The following is a 17947-nucleotide window of genomic DNA, read 5'->3' on the forward strand; positions in this document are numbered from 1 at the left end:
TTGTTTTACTTCCTTGCATGCAGTTGTGTTATCGTCATTGCCATTTTTATCAACGCAAGTTTCCATCCATTCTTTCACGTTATCTTTTAGTGTCTCTAAGCTTTTCTTGCAGATTGATATGTCATAATTACCATTTACTATTTGTAAACTAATAGACAGGATGATAAGAGTCCCAAGAAACGCTTTTGTTGAGCTTGATATCATATTTATATTCTATTTGTTAAAAATTGGACGATTATTAATTTCTTTAAAGCTTTCGTAGTAAAACATTTACTTTTTTTATGAAATGTTTATCATCAATATAATGAGTTCGTTTTTAACTTTGTGGGGGATGAATAAATCAAGTATTGATTTCTTTAATTATGCAACATTTTAACTTCCTTCTCCAAAAAGTATTTTCACGTTTGCTTTCAGATAATTTATGATGATTGGATATTGTTGCAATAGATTAGACAAATTGTTCATTATAAAGGCTCATGTTTACAACAATTCATATAAGTAGAGTTCGCCCTCCTACAACGTGTTTTGAATAAATAGATGTAAGGTTTCTAGGAAACGAAAGCATAGAAAGAAATAAAACATTTCAATGTCCACTATAAGGAGATGATGCAATATATGAAATTCACCAAGAGCGGTTTAGAAAAAATTTAAAATGGGATGATTTGAAATTTGCTCATGTTAACTCAGTTTACCAGATAAGAGGGAGAGACGTATTGCTTAACTAAGCAAGCAAAATCAAATGCCAAATAATCTGTTGCGCAATGTTTAACAGACTCGCTGGCCTCTCTGTAACTACATGTCGTCTAGTTACAGAAATGGAGACCGTTAAACAATACATGATATTCTGCTTTACAACATATGTTAGTCGTATAGAGAAGTTTGACTCTCATAATTATATAAATTCTAAATTGAATGAAATTTATAAGTATTTTGACAGAACTGCTAAAGTAAAGAAAATCTAAAAAGCTAAATAGAGAAATGCAACTTTGCATTACTAAAAAATTCTTACTTCTTCAAATATTTTGTTTTAGACAATTAAAAGGCATTTGCCATTTGTCAAAATTATTCTTGTAATATTGAATAATTGTAGCAAAAGACACAAGAGGCGAAAAATGTATCATTTGTTTTACATGCATTCCTTGCTTTTTAAAATGACTTCTGTATTGATGTTTGATGACGATTTGCCCCATTCAATTTGTTGAATTATGTACCTCTCTTTCTTTATCATTTCCCTCAATCCTAAAGCTTAGTTTTAATGTCCAATCAAATATTCTTTATCACACATGCATTCAAGTTTTAGTTTACTATCATTCTCATCTAAAAACGCAAAACACTTTGCAAATATTTTATTATTCTTAAATGTCTATGATAGCTAAAAAACATTTTTTGTTATCTCTATTTAGAAAAAAATACTTAATCATGGTTTCTTCAAATATTTCTGATGTAGCTACTATTTTCTTTGGCGTATCATTGGAAATATGATATAATATTTTTGCAGACATTCATAAATATAAATAAGTAGAACTTTATCTTTAGTTGTGATCAATCAATTCGTTTTTGTTTCCATCATAAGGATAAATATAAAATGATAAAAAGATTTACAAAACGGTAAAAGATTTTTAAAAAATTATAGACTAGTCAAATTTCCAAATGGCAGCTATGTATATATGATGATTAGCTGCGCTACTCTACACTACAGAAAATGTTTAAAAAAACGTACAAAAATGTTTCATAATGCTTTAAGTATTTTATAAGATAAATATTGTGTTAGATTATCTGTTGGATTACAAATAAGCATGACTATGATAAATGAAATGTATGGTCTTGATAAGGAAGTTAAATCCATAAGAGCTATTATTTTTGCATTATGTGATAGGCTCTGAATTTTAGAATTTCTTTATGTTTTCTTTGCTTACCATTGAAGAGGCAATTTGGCTATCAATGAAATTTCTCTTTTGAATTCTGACGAGTTGTTTTCTATTCTTCTCAAACAGCAGCTTAGAAAAAATACGACTGAAGCACAAATTGTCTTGTCCTAAAGTGCTAGTAATATTGGCATTTTGAATTTTGATATTAACACAAGACAAGTACTTTTCTGTGGACGGGGACACAAATTTTGATGATTTTTCATCTATGTTGGGATAAAGAGCCATAATTGCAAAATTTAGTGTAAGAAAAAATATGCAACAAAAATATTGTTTCAACAATTCTAAGGAATATCATTTACATTGAAAATAACAGACCAAGTTATTTTAATTCCTTATAACTACATCCCGGGAAAAATATGTTTATGATGACGTTATTCAAATTGGTCAACTATTTCAAGTGTCTCTATAAGCTAAAAGAAAAATGTGCACTGCAGATGTTAGTTTCCGCTCATAGATAAGATACTATAAAGCCAGAAAAGGAGGATTGTCTATAAGCATCTTTTGTTCAATTTTTATAGTTCATTCTAATATGTTTTACCCAATTTTACTTAACATAACATAAAACTTTCTAAAGTATATCAGATTCAAACAAGGCTAGTTTCTTAGGTGATTATCTTTATACATCCCATTTCACATGATTTTAATTTCTAATGTTTTTAATTAATTTAGTTTATGTCAATGTAATCATTCTCTTTCCTCTCTCAAAAATGCAGAAAATAAGGACAAAAAAGACACATTAGTGGTTGCAGACCCACTCCTCATTAACATTTTCAGAGCACAATTTTTTACTTACATTTTTAATGATATACATGATATTCTGTTTACAACATCTGTCAGTCGTAAAGAGAAGTTCGACTCTCGTAATTATTTAAGTTCTGAATTAAATGAAATTGATGAGCATTTCGACAGAATTGCTAATGTAAAAATGTCTAAAGAACTAAATAGAGGAATTCAACCTTGAAGTATCAAAAAGTTTTAATTCTTCAAATATTTTGTTAAAGACAAGTAAAAGGCGTTTTCCATCTGTTAAAAATATTTTTGCAATATTGAATAATTGTAGCAAAAGAAACAAGAGGCGAAAAATGTATCATTTGTTTTACATGCAATCCTTGCTTTTTAAAATGACTTCTGTATTGATGTTTGATGACGATTTGCCCCATTCAATTTGTTGAATTATGTACCTCTCTTTCTTTATCATTTCCCTCAATCCTAAAGCTTAGTTTTAATATCCAATCAAATATTCTTTATCACACATGCATTCAAGTTTTAGTTTACTATCATTCTCATGTAAAAACGCAAAACACTTTGCAAATATTCTATTAGTCTTAAATGTCTATGATAGCTAAAAAACATTTTTTTGTTATCTCTAATTAGAAAAAAATACTTAATGATGGTTTCTTCAAATATTTCTGATGTAGCTACTATTTTCTTTGGCCTATCATTGGAAATATGATATAATATATTTGCAGACATTCATAAATATAAATAAGTAGAACTTTATCTTTAGTTGTGATCAATCAATTCGTTTTTGCTTTCATCATAAGGATAAACATAAAATGATAAAAAGATTTACAAAACGGTAAAATATTTTTAAAAAATTATAGACAAGTCAAATTACCTAATGGCAGCTATGTATATATGATGATTAGCTGCGCTACTCTAAACTACAGAAAATACTTAAAAAAACGTACAAAAATGTTTCATAATGCTTTAAGTATTTTATAAGATAAAGATTGTGTTAGATTATTTGTTGGATTACAAATAAGCATGACTATGATAAATGAAATGTATGGTCTTGATAAGGAAGTTAAATCCATAAGAGCTATTATTTTTGCATTATGTGATTGGCTCTGAATTTTAGGATTTCTTTATGTTTTCTTTGCTTACCATTGAAGAGGCAATTTGGCTATCAATGAAATTTCTCTTTTGAATTCTGACGAGTTGTTTTCTATTCTTCTCAAACAGCAGCTTAGAAAAAATACGACTGAAGCACAAATTGTCTTGTCCTAAAGTGCTAGTAATATTGGCATTTTGAATTTTGACATTAACACGAGACAAGTACTTTTCTGTGGACGGGGACACAAATTTTGATGATTTTTCATCTATTTTGGGATAAAGAGCCATAATTGCGAAATTTAGTGTAAGAAAAAATATGCAACAAAAATATTGTTTCAACAATTCCAAGCAATATCATTTACATTGAAAATAACAGACCAAGTTATTTTAATTCCTTATAACTACATCCCGGGAAAAATATGTTTATGATGACGTTATTCAAATTGGTCAACTATTTCAAGTGTCTCTACAAGCTAAAAGAAAAATGTGCACTGCAGATGTTAGTTTCCCCTCATAGATAAGATACTATAAAGCCAGAAAAGGAGGATTGTCTATAAGCATCTTTTGTTCAATTTTTATAGTTCATTATAATATGTTTTACCCACTTTTTACTTAACCTAACATGAAACTTTCTAAAGTACATCAAATTCAAACAAGCCTAATTTCTTAGGTGATTATCTTTATACATCCCATTTCACATGATTTTAATTTCTCATGTTTTTAACAAATTTAGTTTATTTCAATGTATTCATTCTCTTTCCTCTCTCAAAAATGCAGAAAAGAAGGACAAAAAAGACACATTGATGGTTGCAGACCCCCATTCCCTCTAAACATTTTCAGAGCAAAATTTTCGACTTGCATTTTACATGATATACATGATATTCTGTTTACAACATCTGTCAGCCGTATAGAGAAGTTCGACTCTCATAATGATATAAGTTCTAAATTCAATGAAATTGATGAGCATTTCGACAGAATTGCTAATGTAAAAATGTCTAAAGAACTAAATAGAGGAATTCAACTTTGAAGTATCAAAAAGTTTTAATTCTTCAAATATTTTGTTACAGACAATTAAAAGGCGTTTTTCATCTGTTAAAAATATTCTTGCAATATTGAATAATTGTAGCAGAAGGAACAAGAGGCGAAAAATGTATCATTTGTTTTACATGCATTCCTTGCTTTTTAAAATGACTTCTGTATTGAAGTTTGATGACGATTTGCCCCATTTCAATTTGTTGAATTGTGTACCTCTTGTTCTTTATCATTTCCCTCAATCATAATTCTTAGTTTGGATGTCCAATCAAATATTCTTTATCACACATGCCTTCAAGTTTTAGTTTACTATCATTTTCATGTAAAAACGCAAAACACTTTGCAAATATTCTAATATTCTTAAATGTCTATGATAGTAGGAAATTATTTTTTTGTTTTCTGTATTCAGAACAAAAATACTTAATGATGGTTGCTTCAAGTATTTTTGATGTAGCTACTATTTTCTCTGGCGTATCAATGGAAATATGATATAATACATTTCCAGACATTCATAAATATCAATTAGTAGAACTTTATCATTGGTTGTGATCAATCAATTCGTTTTTGTTTTCATCATAAGGATAAATATAAAATGATAAAAAGATTTGCGAAAGAGTAAAAGTTCTTTTAGGAATTTTAAATTTGTCAAATTACCAAATGGCAGCCATGTATACATGATGCATGGCTGCGCTACTCTTAACTACAGAAAATGTTCAAAAAAAACATACAAAATGTTTCATAATGCTTTAAGTATTTTAAAAGATAAAGATTGTATTAGATTATCAGTTGAATTACGTATAAACATGACTATGATAAATGAAATGTATGGTCTTGATAAGGAAGTTTAATCCATATGAGCTATTGTTCTTAAATTATGTGATAGGCTCTGAATTTTAGGTTTTCTTTATGTTTTCATTACTTACCATTGAAGAGGCAATTTGGCTATCAATGAAATTTCTCTTTTGAATTCTGACGAATTGTTTTCTATTCTTCTCAAACAGCAGCTTAGAAAAAAAATAACTGAAATAGAAACTGTCTTGTTCTAAAGTGCTAGTAATATTGGTTTTATGAATTTCGATATCAACACAAGACAAGTACTTTTCTGTGGACGGTGACACAAATTTTGATGATTTTTAATTATATTTTGGATAAAGAGCCATAATCGCAGAAATTTATTGTCAGAAAAAATAAGCACCAAAAATATTGTTTCAACGATTCGAAGAAATACCACTTACATTAAAAATAACAGACCAAATTATTTTATTTCCTTATAACAACACCCCAGGAAAAAAATGTTTACTTTGACGTTATTCAAATTTGTCAACTATTTCAAGTGTCTCTATAAACTAAAAGAAAAATGTGCACTGCAGATGTTAGTTTCCGCTCATAGATAAGATACTATAAAGCCAGAAAAGGAGGATTGTCTATAAGCATCTTTTGTTCAATTTTTATAGTTCATTATAATATGTTTTACCCTTTTTTACTTAACCTAACATGAAACTTTCAAAAGTATATCAAATTCAAACAACGCTAGTTTCTTAGGTGATTATCTTTATACATGAACTATATACGTGACAGGGACACAAATTTTGATGACTTTTAACTATATTTCACATAAAGAGCCATAATTGCAGAAATTTAGTGTAAGAAAAAATATCCAACAAAAATATTGTTTCAACAATTCGAAGAAATACCATTTACATTGAAAATAACAGACCAAATTATTTTAATTCTTATAACAACACCCCGGGAAAAATATGTTTATTTTGACGTTATTCAAATTGGTGAACTATTTCAAGTGTCTCTATAAACTAAAAGAAAAATGTGCACTGCAGATGTTAATTTTCGATCATAGATAAAATACTATAAAGCAAAAAAGAAGTATTGTCTATAAGCAACTTTTGTTTAATTTTATAGCTCATTATAATATGATTTACCCCCATTTTACTTAACCTAACATAAAACTTTTTAAAGTACATCATATTCAAACAAAGTTAGTTTCTTAGGTAATTATCTCTATACATCACATTTCACATGATTTTAATTTCTAATGTTTTTAACAAATTTAGTTCATTTCAACGTATTACTTCCCTTTCCTCTCTCAAGATGCGGAAAATAAGGACAAAAAAAGACAAATTAATGGTTGCGACCCCCCCCCTAGATATTTTCAGAAAAAATTTAGGACTTACATTTTCATAAGTTACAATCTTCATACAGGTAAGTGTTTTTTCGTTTTCACCGAATGTTTAAAAGCAAAGTTTCTGCACATACTTTTTTATTTTTTCTATCATAAATTTTGGCGTACTACGTATGTTTGTGTCTTATTAACATAATGTCAAATCTAAGTTGTTTGGGCCCATTACTTGTACAATATGTATAAATGTACATCATTAGACTATACTTTTGAACAATTTTTCTGAAAATAATAATGATTTTTCTACAATTCGTTTGTAAAAATATTACATTGTCATTGAATGCAAAAACGTTCTCTCAAATATATTCAGTTTCTACAAGAAAAAACGCTTTCTGAATAAAAATCTGCAAAGAAATGTTTGTTTTGTTACGTTGCTTTTAAATCGGATTGTGTGACAGCGAATATTTAATACTGGTTGCAAAAAAATATAAACACCTCCTAAAAAAATTCTTTTTAATGTTTAAATTATTCAACAGCTTAATTCCATTGACGTAATTATATTGGCATGCTTTAAATTTGCATTGTAATTCTCACGAAGACACGCATATAATATTACAGTTAAGTTGTTCATACTCTTCTTTGAGTCACGCAACGTCAACAAGAGTTGTGAATTTTTAGGTTTGAGAAGCCAGTTAGAGAAGTCATAGGACGTAGATGTGGCTCTAACACGCCTTTTTAGAGATTGTACTTTATTCATCATGTTTCTAATAAATTTTGCTTCGTCAGGTAGCAATGAACCCAATTTATTCATCTTTTATGCTTTAACATCGATCCAAAAATACTTTAGAAAATTCTTTATGCATGATGCTTTCTAATATTTTTCTTGCATTTACGAAGCATAATAGAAACGCTTTACCTGCTGCTTTAATAATTAAATTTTAAAAATTGTTTGTGTGGGAGAATAAATTAGTTTTTTCTTCTATCAGGTGAAAAGCTGTTTTGTAAATTTCCAATTGACTATATTTACAATGTATGGATCTCTGCAAAGTAAGAACTTTCGTTATAATTTTGCTATTGTTCAACCGAATAGTTTTTGATATATTACAGAGTTAAACTTTCACTAGCTGACAGAGGTCATTTTAATAAAATATGTTGTCGTGTAGCAATGTAAACTATTTGTTACAAAGAATTCGTTGCTAATGTCCTTTTCTGTGGACATTGAAATGTCACTCGATCCATTGACTTTTCTTCAAACCATGCAATCACAGTTCTAATGCAGAAACATAACTGAACAACAAACACACTAAGAAATCTATTTGAAAAATAAGGCCAAAACTCCTTTGTTAAAGATTGACTGTTTTTTTGGTTTCGCGTTCATACTTTGCCAGCAAAGTAAGAGATACTTCAAAGAGTGACTTACTACAAAAACCAACCTATGCAACTATCTTTATCGAGCAGCTATGAACATGCCAACAAGCAGACTAATCAAAGTGCTTGTTCAACACGAAAATATCATAGAGCATGACACGTCATTTAAAAACAGGTGGATTTAATTATATACTTTGTACTGCATGTCACAAGGTGGTTTATAAAGCTGCTATCGAAAAAATGCTTCCGCCAATACCTTTATGAAGATTTGAAAAATGCATTACCACCGACGTTCTCTTCTACTTCCCAAAACAGCTTGAGACAACAAATAAATTTGATATTCTACGGAATATCTTATCTTGTATTCAATATATTTTCACTGGAGAATGTTATCGATTTTGACAAACTTTAAATAATTTATGGCTCGGAAAAGAAAACTCAAAAATGTCCTAGTATACGACATAGCAAGCTTTCCTAGCTTTAACAGATCTTTAAGCCAGCTATTATTCCATCCATTAACTGAGTGTGACACAGTGTCTTATTTTGGAGGGTGCGACAAAAAAAACTGCATTGGATGCCTGGAAATTACTTCATCCTCAACGGATTATTGAACCAAACAATTACATCGTCAGAAGAAAGCATCACAAAGCAATCTATGGACGTTATTGAGAGGTGTGTGTTGCTGTTGTTTCATCGAAAGAAAAGGAAACTGATACAAACTGATTAAATATGCATGCAAAGAAAAAGTCAATGCAAGTACTTTAAAGGCAATCTGTATTTAAACTGTGCTTTGTAATATGACTTTTATCCATTGCATTTTTACGACAGCTGTACGACCAATTTCGTATGAAAAATCAGTTTCCTCGTATTCACAATTTATTGATTTGAACTTCATTGAACTGATTAGCAAATAGCTCATGTTAAATCGATGCAGACAAATGAACCAGTAAAATTGTCTGAATTTTATGTTTCAAGAGCATGATACACAATTCAAGTCAAAAAGCTAGATGTCAACAAAGTACAATATTTCTGACAATAAAATGCAGGAATTGACCAAGTGCCCATTTTACACAAATTGTTATCGGTGGATAATTTTGTGAGTTTTTATTGAATTCACTCAAATACATGCTTAAAATAATCGCTGTATGTTTCTTTTTCAAATAAACTTTGATTGGATAAATTTCGATACAATACAATGGCAAGAACTGCGAAAAACCTCATTTTTGTAATTCAATCTACATATCTTTTGCCCTGTTGACGCCTCCATATTGGATAATCATGATGGCCCAACGCGCACACATATAATATGTACGTACCTATGACTATTACATCTATGGTAAAAATAGATATTTTAATATGGCGCAAAGCTCAAATTTAAACACGGTAAACAATTACAGACTTGCATTGTCATGTTATATCCCAAGCTAAGCAAAGAAGATAAAAAATTGAATATGCCTTGTATATTTTAACTAGTCTGAGGCAACGTATTTTAAAAATCTCTGTTGTAAAAGCACTTCTACTTTGTTTTGAAAATATGCAGCAACCCTTATTCAACGTTGATTGTTATTCTTTCAATAATATTACACGACGCCTTTCCTTTATCGCGTTCCAGACTTAGTTGTGAGCAAAACGCGAACGCCAAATTGTATTCGAAAAAATGCAAAATTCAACGTTTGAAACAGGCCTTATTATGCGATGCCCGATGTTACTAAAAGACAAAATACTATTAACAAGTCTTCAATTTACCTATTGATAATATTCTAATTCAAGAGTCAAGCACAATCCTTAATTAGCATAATCATAATCACTATACATAAATTTAAAAGTTGCTTTTTATCGAGGAGATAAAGTGAATTTAACTGAATGAAAATGAGCTATTAGTTTGAAAAATTTACGATAATCGTAAAACAGAGGGAAATGAGAGCAAAGATGAGCCTAACGTCCATGGTCCTAGCTTTATACTGTACAATCACTAACGTTTTACTTGTATTGTCCTACCTCTATGGTCCTAGCTTTATACTGTTCGATCACTAATGTTTTACTTCTATTGTCCTAATACCTCCACCGTCTTTATACCGGCTGGTCTTTAATGTAATATTTCTACTCTCATCTGTCGAAAATCATTTGACTAAGAAACACACAACTTGAATAAAAATTTTGATATATTCATAAATATACCATATAATAATTGAAAACCATATTTAGGTTTGATACAGTATGAAAAAAGGCGTATACAGTCGAGAAACTTAGACACTTCTCAAAAGCCAAGACCTCTTGTCTTTGAAGACACATTTACGACCTTTCCTTAGCGGAAGTGAATACCAAAACAACCTTCACTAACAACATTATAAACTGTTGTAAGCGGTTGCACTTGATCTATTTTCAGTCAAATTAGTAATTATCCCGACTAATTGACATATTATGGTATATAAATAGATGTTGTTTTTTAATGCATGTAAATTCTTTCGTCTCCTTCATTTTTTTCAAGAACCACTATAGTTTCTTCTCCAAGTTTGTGCATTTATGTTCCTCAAAGAAAATTTTTTCATGTCATGTAAACTTTAAGCATTGTGTCTATACAATGACAATATACATAGTGAATTTGTTGTTTGATAAAGTCTATGGACCCTTGAGCTCTATAAGACCTGGAGGGGCAAAGGGGCCTGGGCCTCGTGGTCAAAAAGATGGCGGTAATGGCGGATTTTGGTTGTCAAAACTTCCACTTTGAGAAAAATTTTTAACATTCGCTCCCTCCCGAAACGGATCTCTGTTACTGCTCATAGTAATGACAACCAGCGAAAACAACCACGATACCGTAAGCATAAAATATTGAAAATAATGCTTCAGGTTTTTGTGAAATAGACACACACATTTAAATGAGGTAAATCTACTGTAAAATAACGTATATTTTTTCAAGTAATGCTTTAGCTATATTAGAAATAAATATCAAACGGCAATCTTTACACTGTCAATGTGTTGTTAAGCTTTAATGCATAATCCCATGCGCATTACTTGTGTTTTTGACTGTTTGTGAACAGCTTGGTGCAACTGTCTTTCTTGAATAGATGGGTAAATCTTAGTTAAAATGTCCAAAAAGGAGTTAGAAAAAGTTAGCTTACCCCTATGAATTAAGTCGACTGGAAATATATTATTAGTATGTATGTAATTTTTTGAGTTTTTTTTTGGTAGGATTGATTCTGGATGTCTTATAAAGTATTATGATATTCTGATAAATCTACTGAGAACTTATGAGGAAAATATCTTGAACTAGGAGAGCAAAAGAACGAAATTCAGAAATTCTCTAATCATGTTGCTGGTTCTGTTTTGAGCCAAGATATTAGAAACTGGATTGTTATTGACAACCATGGATCTACTACTGAACAGAACTACGTTAATTTCCCATTGAAAATACTATTTCTTAAATTAAAGTGCATTGGTTTCTCTGACATAACACTTTTCTTATTGCTGCATGAAGGCAAACCTGTTTAAATAATTATAATGTAGGTGAAGATATTTAGGATGTTGTATAATTGTTATTATACAAACATTATTTATAATATTATGGCCTTGTGTAATGTATGTCAAGAAGAACTTATTAATTCTCAAAAAATGCTAACCTTCTTGCACTACTTTTCTTTTGTGTCCTTACAAATTACAGTTACCTATACTAATTTTTTCTAGGTTCAAACAACTTGACAAATTTTTGAATTTTACATTATGCCTTTGAATTTTTCTTTTTGTCTTTTGGTAAAAATATCAGTAAATGACTTAAAAATCAAGTTTATCTAAAATAGTATTTTGTACAAAGTAACTATACATAATTGGAAAAGTCTCATGTTGAAGGCAGATGTGGCTTCTTTTACTAGATTGCTACTCTTATTCTTTTAAATGATATCGTAATTCTTCAAAAGACATAAAAGTTCTTTGTCATCAATTTTGCTTCTTCCACATTCAACTTCATTGCAACCAATGCATCTTATGTGAATTTTAATCACCTGGAATTGAAAACGTATGGATTTTGTCAGATGATGCAGTACTGTATTTAATGTTTCATGCATGTCATGATAAGCTTTTCTTGAGCAAATATTTCAAGGTAGGAGCAAAATTTGGCACATTATTGAACAAAGTAGTTTTATCTTGATTTTGATGTACTAACCTGTTTACTACACTGTGTAACAAACAATTCATTTACAGAAACACCAGATGGCATTTATAAAACTTTTAGCATAAAGCAAACCTTTACACACCATCATCATGCTTGTCCAAATCTGTCAAATTGTCCAGGCTAGCTGTTTAATACAGGTAATTTTTATTGTACGACATGTACCAAAGAGCTCATTAATTAATCCTGCACTGCATTTGATTTCAATACAGCTCTGTCCTTAATATTTGCTTCATATTTTCAGAAAAATATCATGAAAAAATCCTCCACTTCAACTCAGTTGAAACAAGGAGTTTTAAGATATGCATATCTCGATAAGAACTGGCTGCTTTGCCTCGTCTAGCAATCGATTAAGTAAAGAACAAATAAGACTGGATAAACATAACTTAAATTATAACTTAGGAGTAAAAACATTCATAAAATATATGCCATCACACTTCAAGTATTGACTTAAAACAAAACACTGAACACTTTAAATAGTAAACAATCTTACGTTGCTTACCGGTGTCATGAAATGTTTCCTTTTCTGGCATTACTTCAGCATCCGTATACCAAACAAGTTTGCAGCATGTTTTAAAGATAAAATTTCTAAAGTTTTTGTGCTTGGCATTGATATTTTATATAATCGCAATTGTGGTTGTCAAATCCGGGTGGGCGAAAAAAATTTCATTTTATGAGCCCGCGTCTTTCCGCTGACTTTGACAACCAAAATCCGCCATGTTTTTGACCACGCGGCCGCGCGCTGATAATTTATAGTAATTTGGTTGACGTTTCCCCTCCTGGTCTTATAGAACTCAATGCTATGGACTCAAACGTTTCACTGTACAGATGTTAGACTTTTCAGTCGTTATCAAGCATATAATCATATTTCAAAACATTGTTAAAACAATCATATTTAAACTTTTTTTATGATTTTGTAATAATCCAACAGCATCTCATAAGCGGACACCTCCGACAAAAACACACCAAGTCATGGTCTAAAGGCTGTCTTTTTACGGTAAGTTTGATTGCATTCCTTGATTTACAAATGCTTTTGAAAAACGTCTATGCCTGTATAGAGTAAAGAATGTTCTGAATTTTCTTCCTTGATGTTCACATCGTTACAAACATTTGCTGGCACGGATAAAACTATCAAACACAACAGTGGTCATTTTACGGGCGTGATTAACACTATCGTACCTACATCATTAAATTAAATATTCAATTTTATTACATGTTATTTTGCTGTGACATGATTTCTTTTGCACTAAATTTGCATGGAAAATTTTTCATGGAAAATTTTGCATGATTTCTTTTGCATGGAAAATTTTGCTCAATGTTGTTGTTACAACACACAATACACAGTTGAAAGCTCGTTTTAAAGAGTACCTACCTTGATTAAGCATGTCTTCCGAATATTCGCCGCATCTAAAGTTACAAATATTTGAAGAGCGCCGCACTTTCTTATACCCGTGAATACGGTAATTGAGTTGGTTGATTGAGCTCAGATCAATTTTTATGGTAAAATACAAACTTAACTGCAAATGAATCACTCTATGTATTGTTGGTATTATCTAACTGTGAGTGAAAAGTGATGACGATAAAAGTTTTTTGATCTGTGCTTTAAATATTTTTAATAAAAATTATAAATATTTAAAGTAAAATAATATTGATAGTAGGTGAAATGTAAACACCTAACTAAAGATAACCTTAATGACAGTGAAGTTATAAATAGCTCACCTGTGTATTATGTATATAAATTGCAGTAAAAGCTGGATTCATTATCCATCAATTTGCACTCAAGCCAGTCAAACCATTTGTCTTTATAAGCACGTGATAATAGCAGGTGAGAACACGATGCAAGAATGTGAGTGTTTAGTGCACAAACAAATGAAACGTAATTTAAGGGAGAGCGTACGGATAATAAAGAAAGTTCTTGACAATTATTAAGTCTTGACTAAACATTGCGCACAAGAAGAAAGTTTCACTAAAGAAAATTGGTAAAGAAATGGATAATTTTATTATCTTATTTACTTTATTTATATTTACAAAAAGGAAATGTCCGTGGGACTTCACTAAAGATATTTTTATAAAGGTTTTATAAATGTTCCTTCTATTTTTATATATGGCGAGTATTATTTGAATTCCACTCACATGTACGCATTACGTATTTAAAGCTTGATAAACATATGGTTGATGGTAAATGTTTTCACACGTCTAATTCCCGGAAACGTGACAAAGGTTGTTCGACATTTAACTCATCATTTTCTTCAGGCAAATTTCTGCCTCTTTCATATCCAGTTTCCTGGATCGGTAAGAATACCAACTACAAAAAAGTAACAAAATTTAGTTGTGTTTTATAACTGTTTCCAATGTGTTAAAATCTGCTAGGATAACCCTATCATACTATCAAGAAGCTAAAATTTACAGATCATATATTCCTGCTGTAAAAACTTGAGATACCATAGAGTATGTCAGGTAACTTTATCTAGTAAAACCAATATTTTGTTGCAGGTAAACGAAAATCCATTATTATACGTTATGTTTGAATGAAGATTCGTTGGGATTATTAGGATATACGCCTTTTCTGAAAAAAATTCTTGCACATATTTTTTCGTTACAAAAAGTAATTACTGACTTTGGGATAGCCAAACTGCTTGCAGCCTGAATTCCTTTTCTTAGTAACGGTTTAATCAGTCTGCTGAAATTTGAGCTTAATTGTGTACGGTGAAAGATGCTATTTTATTTTACTTGAGTTAATGACATGACCGAAAATTATTTATAGTAACTATTCAATTAATTTTGCTAATAACGACAGTTACAATTTCGACTATTTCTTTTTCAATAGTTTTATATTTCATGCTTTCGTGCCATCGGAATTAGTAGGGACAGTAACTTGTTGAGAGAACGCTCAGGAGATGCTTAACAACTCGCTCTTGCCTTACAGTTCTATAACGTTTTATTTTGATTTATCCAAAAGATAATCGCAAACAGAAGATAATCGCAAATCTTTTCAGCCAGGAAGGAATCCTGTTATTCCATGACCAAAGTAATTGTGACTTTGGTTCGTTATTTAGCTATGTCATTAATCAACGGTATTGCTTGAAAAATCAGAGACTTTCCAAACGAAATCAGCACTTTTAAAGAAACGTTTTGGCGAGAAAACATGCCTTAGCGCCTCAATTTATTTGGAATAAAAATTCCTTATTGCGCTAAGCCGAATCCCAGCAACAATCTGGAACAAAATCACAGTAAAGAAATCCATATTCAGTTTTTTACCACAAAAACCAAAAATAGCTAGGAAATTACAGAAAGCAATTTAAAAAAAACGTTAATGTTTGAGCCAGTCAGATAAAAATGTCAAACGTACAGCATTTTCTACATAACCTTTCAAAATTTCCACGACACATTTTACGAAAGGCATCTTCGATTAGAATTAGGTTTTTAGTGTATTTTTGAGATGATTCTAGATCACCAGAATCTTTTGCTAGAGCCTATAAAATTTTATAAAATTTAACTCGCAGAAAAGCGATTTCCTGCTTTCAGTATATATGAAGGATTATAGGAAAATCTATCCATGATATGAACGGAAAAAAAATTCGCAAATTTTGGACAGTTTTAAATTTTCTCCGTAAATACTACTTGTGTTTGTATTCAGGTGATAATACGTAATGATACATCCTTGGGTAAATTTATTCTTAACGTCATCATTAATGAATTTACACCCATGTGGAGATCGGGGAATTACAGTGTGTTGCTTCTAGGCGTGCCAAACTCACCCGTATTTGGTAAAGAAGGCGACAATTCCATGCCTGTCAGTTATTTAATTTGGGTGAAGAGTGCAGAAAATGCCGAAGAACTTCTCACAAAACTGAAGCCATTGTAAACGTATGCTGATTACGGGAATAAGTAGTTGATAATGTCATCAAGTTCAGTAGAGAATTACTTGACAGAGTCGTGGTGATGATTTTATCGATTCTTAATGGAGAGATGATTAGTAAAAAAAGATTTGTAGCTATCTGGTGGATGCTTGGTGAAATTTTGTAGAATATTAAGGGTTTTTAAAAGAGTGAAAATGTTTTATTGTAGGACTAAATAGCAACATCTAAAAAATGACACCCTGAGTTGAACAAACAGAGCTTACAAAATTTGGACAATCAGGAATATGGAACTTTTGCTCACTTACATACTTCATATATATATTGCTGAATTCTTGCAAAGCTTTTGTAGCTCTGTTTTACATACCTTTATTAAAACCTATGGTAATTATCCATGCTTTCACACTTTGCTAGTGGATTTATTTTGTGGCAGTTGTTGCTTGAGGCTAAACTCGCGTTGCTTCCGATAAGTTTATTTATAACATTCAATGAAAACTTCTACATTGCAAGAAACTACAAAAACTACAAGTAAGCACATGCTGATACAGGTATTTTACATAAAAGACGCTACATGGTTGGTTGATAATAATCTATCATGAGATTAAGTTCACAATGATAGGGTGACATTATTACACAATTTACTACACTTTCCTTATTTCATTATAAAGACGTGGCTTGGCAAACACCTTACATTACACTTATACATATGGCAGTGTCATTTTGGCTACATAGAAAATGTTGAAAATGATCTAATTTAACTTTACTTGTTGTCTTTGTAAGTATTTTTACTAAGTTATCTTCGTTGGCAATTAATTAAGTTCACTGTTCCACGCTACCTGCACTTTGCTTCAAATGAATGGTTTTTAATTTCTATGTGTTCAGACGTTCTTTTTTTTGAAATTTGGGTTCTTTGCTGATATTATTCCTCCTTGGTGGTGTGCTTTGATTTTTGCGCCTATGTTCTTTTCCACTATGCTTAAATCACTGCACCCAAGCTAAAGTTGTACACTCTGTTGTACATGCAGAAAGTAAAACAATTTCCTATTCTCTGAGGATATCAGTGATCCTTCTTCTGATATTGGAAAACCATTTCTATCACTACTCAATTTAAATGTTTACTTGTTATCTTTTTGTAAAATATTTCGTAAGTTGTCTTTGCCTGCAGAATAACTTAAGCTTATTAAGCCGCGCTGTATTTCATTCTACTGAAATGGTATTTGATCTCCATGTGTGTTTAGACCTTTTTGTGAAAAGTTGCGTCCTTTAAATTGTTAATTTTATCGGTCCCTGGTTATTTTCATTAATTTTTGCGCTTCTGTTTTATTCCACTATGCCTAAATTGCAACATAATTGTTATAAAAATTTACGCTCTGCTTCACAAATAGAAAGTAAAACCATTTAAATCTTTCAACAAGGCTCCATCTACAAACATAAAGTATACGTAAGGGTGTACGAGTGATTGCCTAAATATTTTCCCGGTGAAGTAAATTATTTAATGTTTCATTCCAGTTTCTGCTGCTTCGTTTGAGACCATACAATGGCTTACACTGTATTTCATTTGTAAACGAACTTTTCTCCGTTCTTGGTCCTATTATTTAAATAACCCTTAACTTGCTCAAAACAAACATCA

The 17947-nt window shown here is 30.6% G+C and overlaps 1 long non-coding RNA gene across 1 annotated transcript; it reads left to right on the forward strand.

Moving 5' to 3' along the window:
- Positions 1–47: 47 nt before the first annotated feature.
- Positions 48–17077, forward strand: LOC124454109. Its single transcript, XR_006951344.1, has 3 exons — positions 48–58; positions 14908–14912; positions 16918–17077. It is a non-coding gene; the product is annotated as an uncharacterized LOC124454109 (long non-coding RNA).
- Positions 17078–17947: the final 870 nt, after the last annotated feature.

This window comes from Xenia sp. Carnegie-2017, unplaced genomic scaffold (genome assembly GCF_021976095.1).
Source record: "Xenia sp. Carnegie-2017 unplaced genomic scaffold, XeniaSp_v1 HiC_scaffold_3, whole genome shotgun sequence".
NCBI classification, from domain to species: Eukaryota; Metazoa; Cnidaria; class Anthozoa; order Malacalcyonacea; family Xeniidae; genus Xenia; species Xenia sp. Carnegie-2017.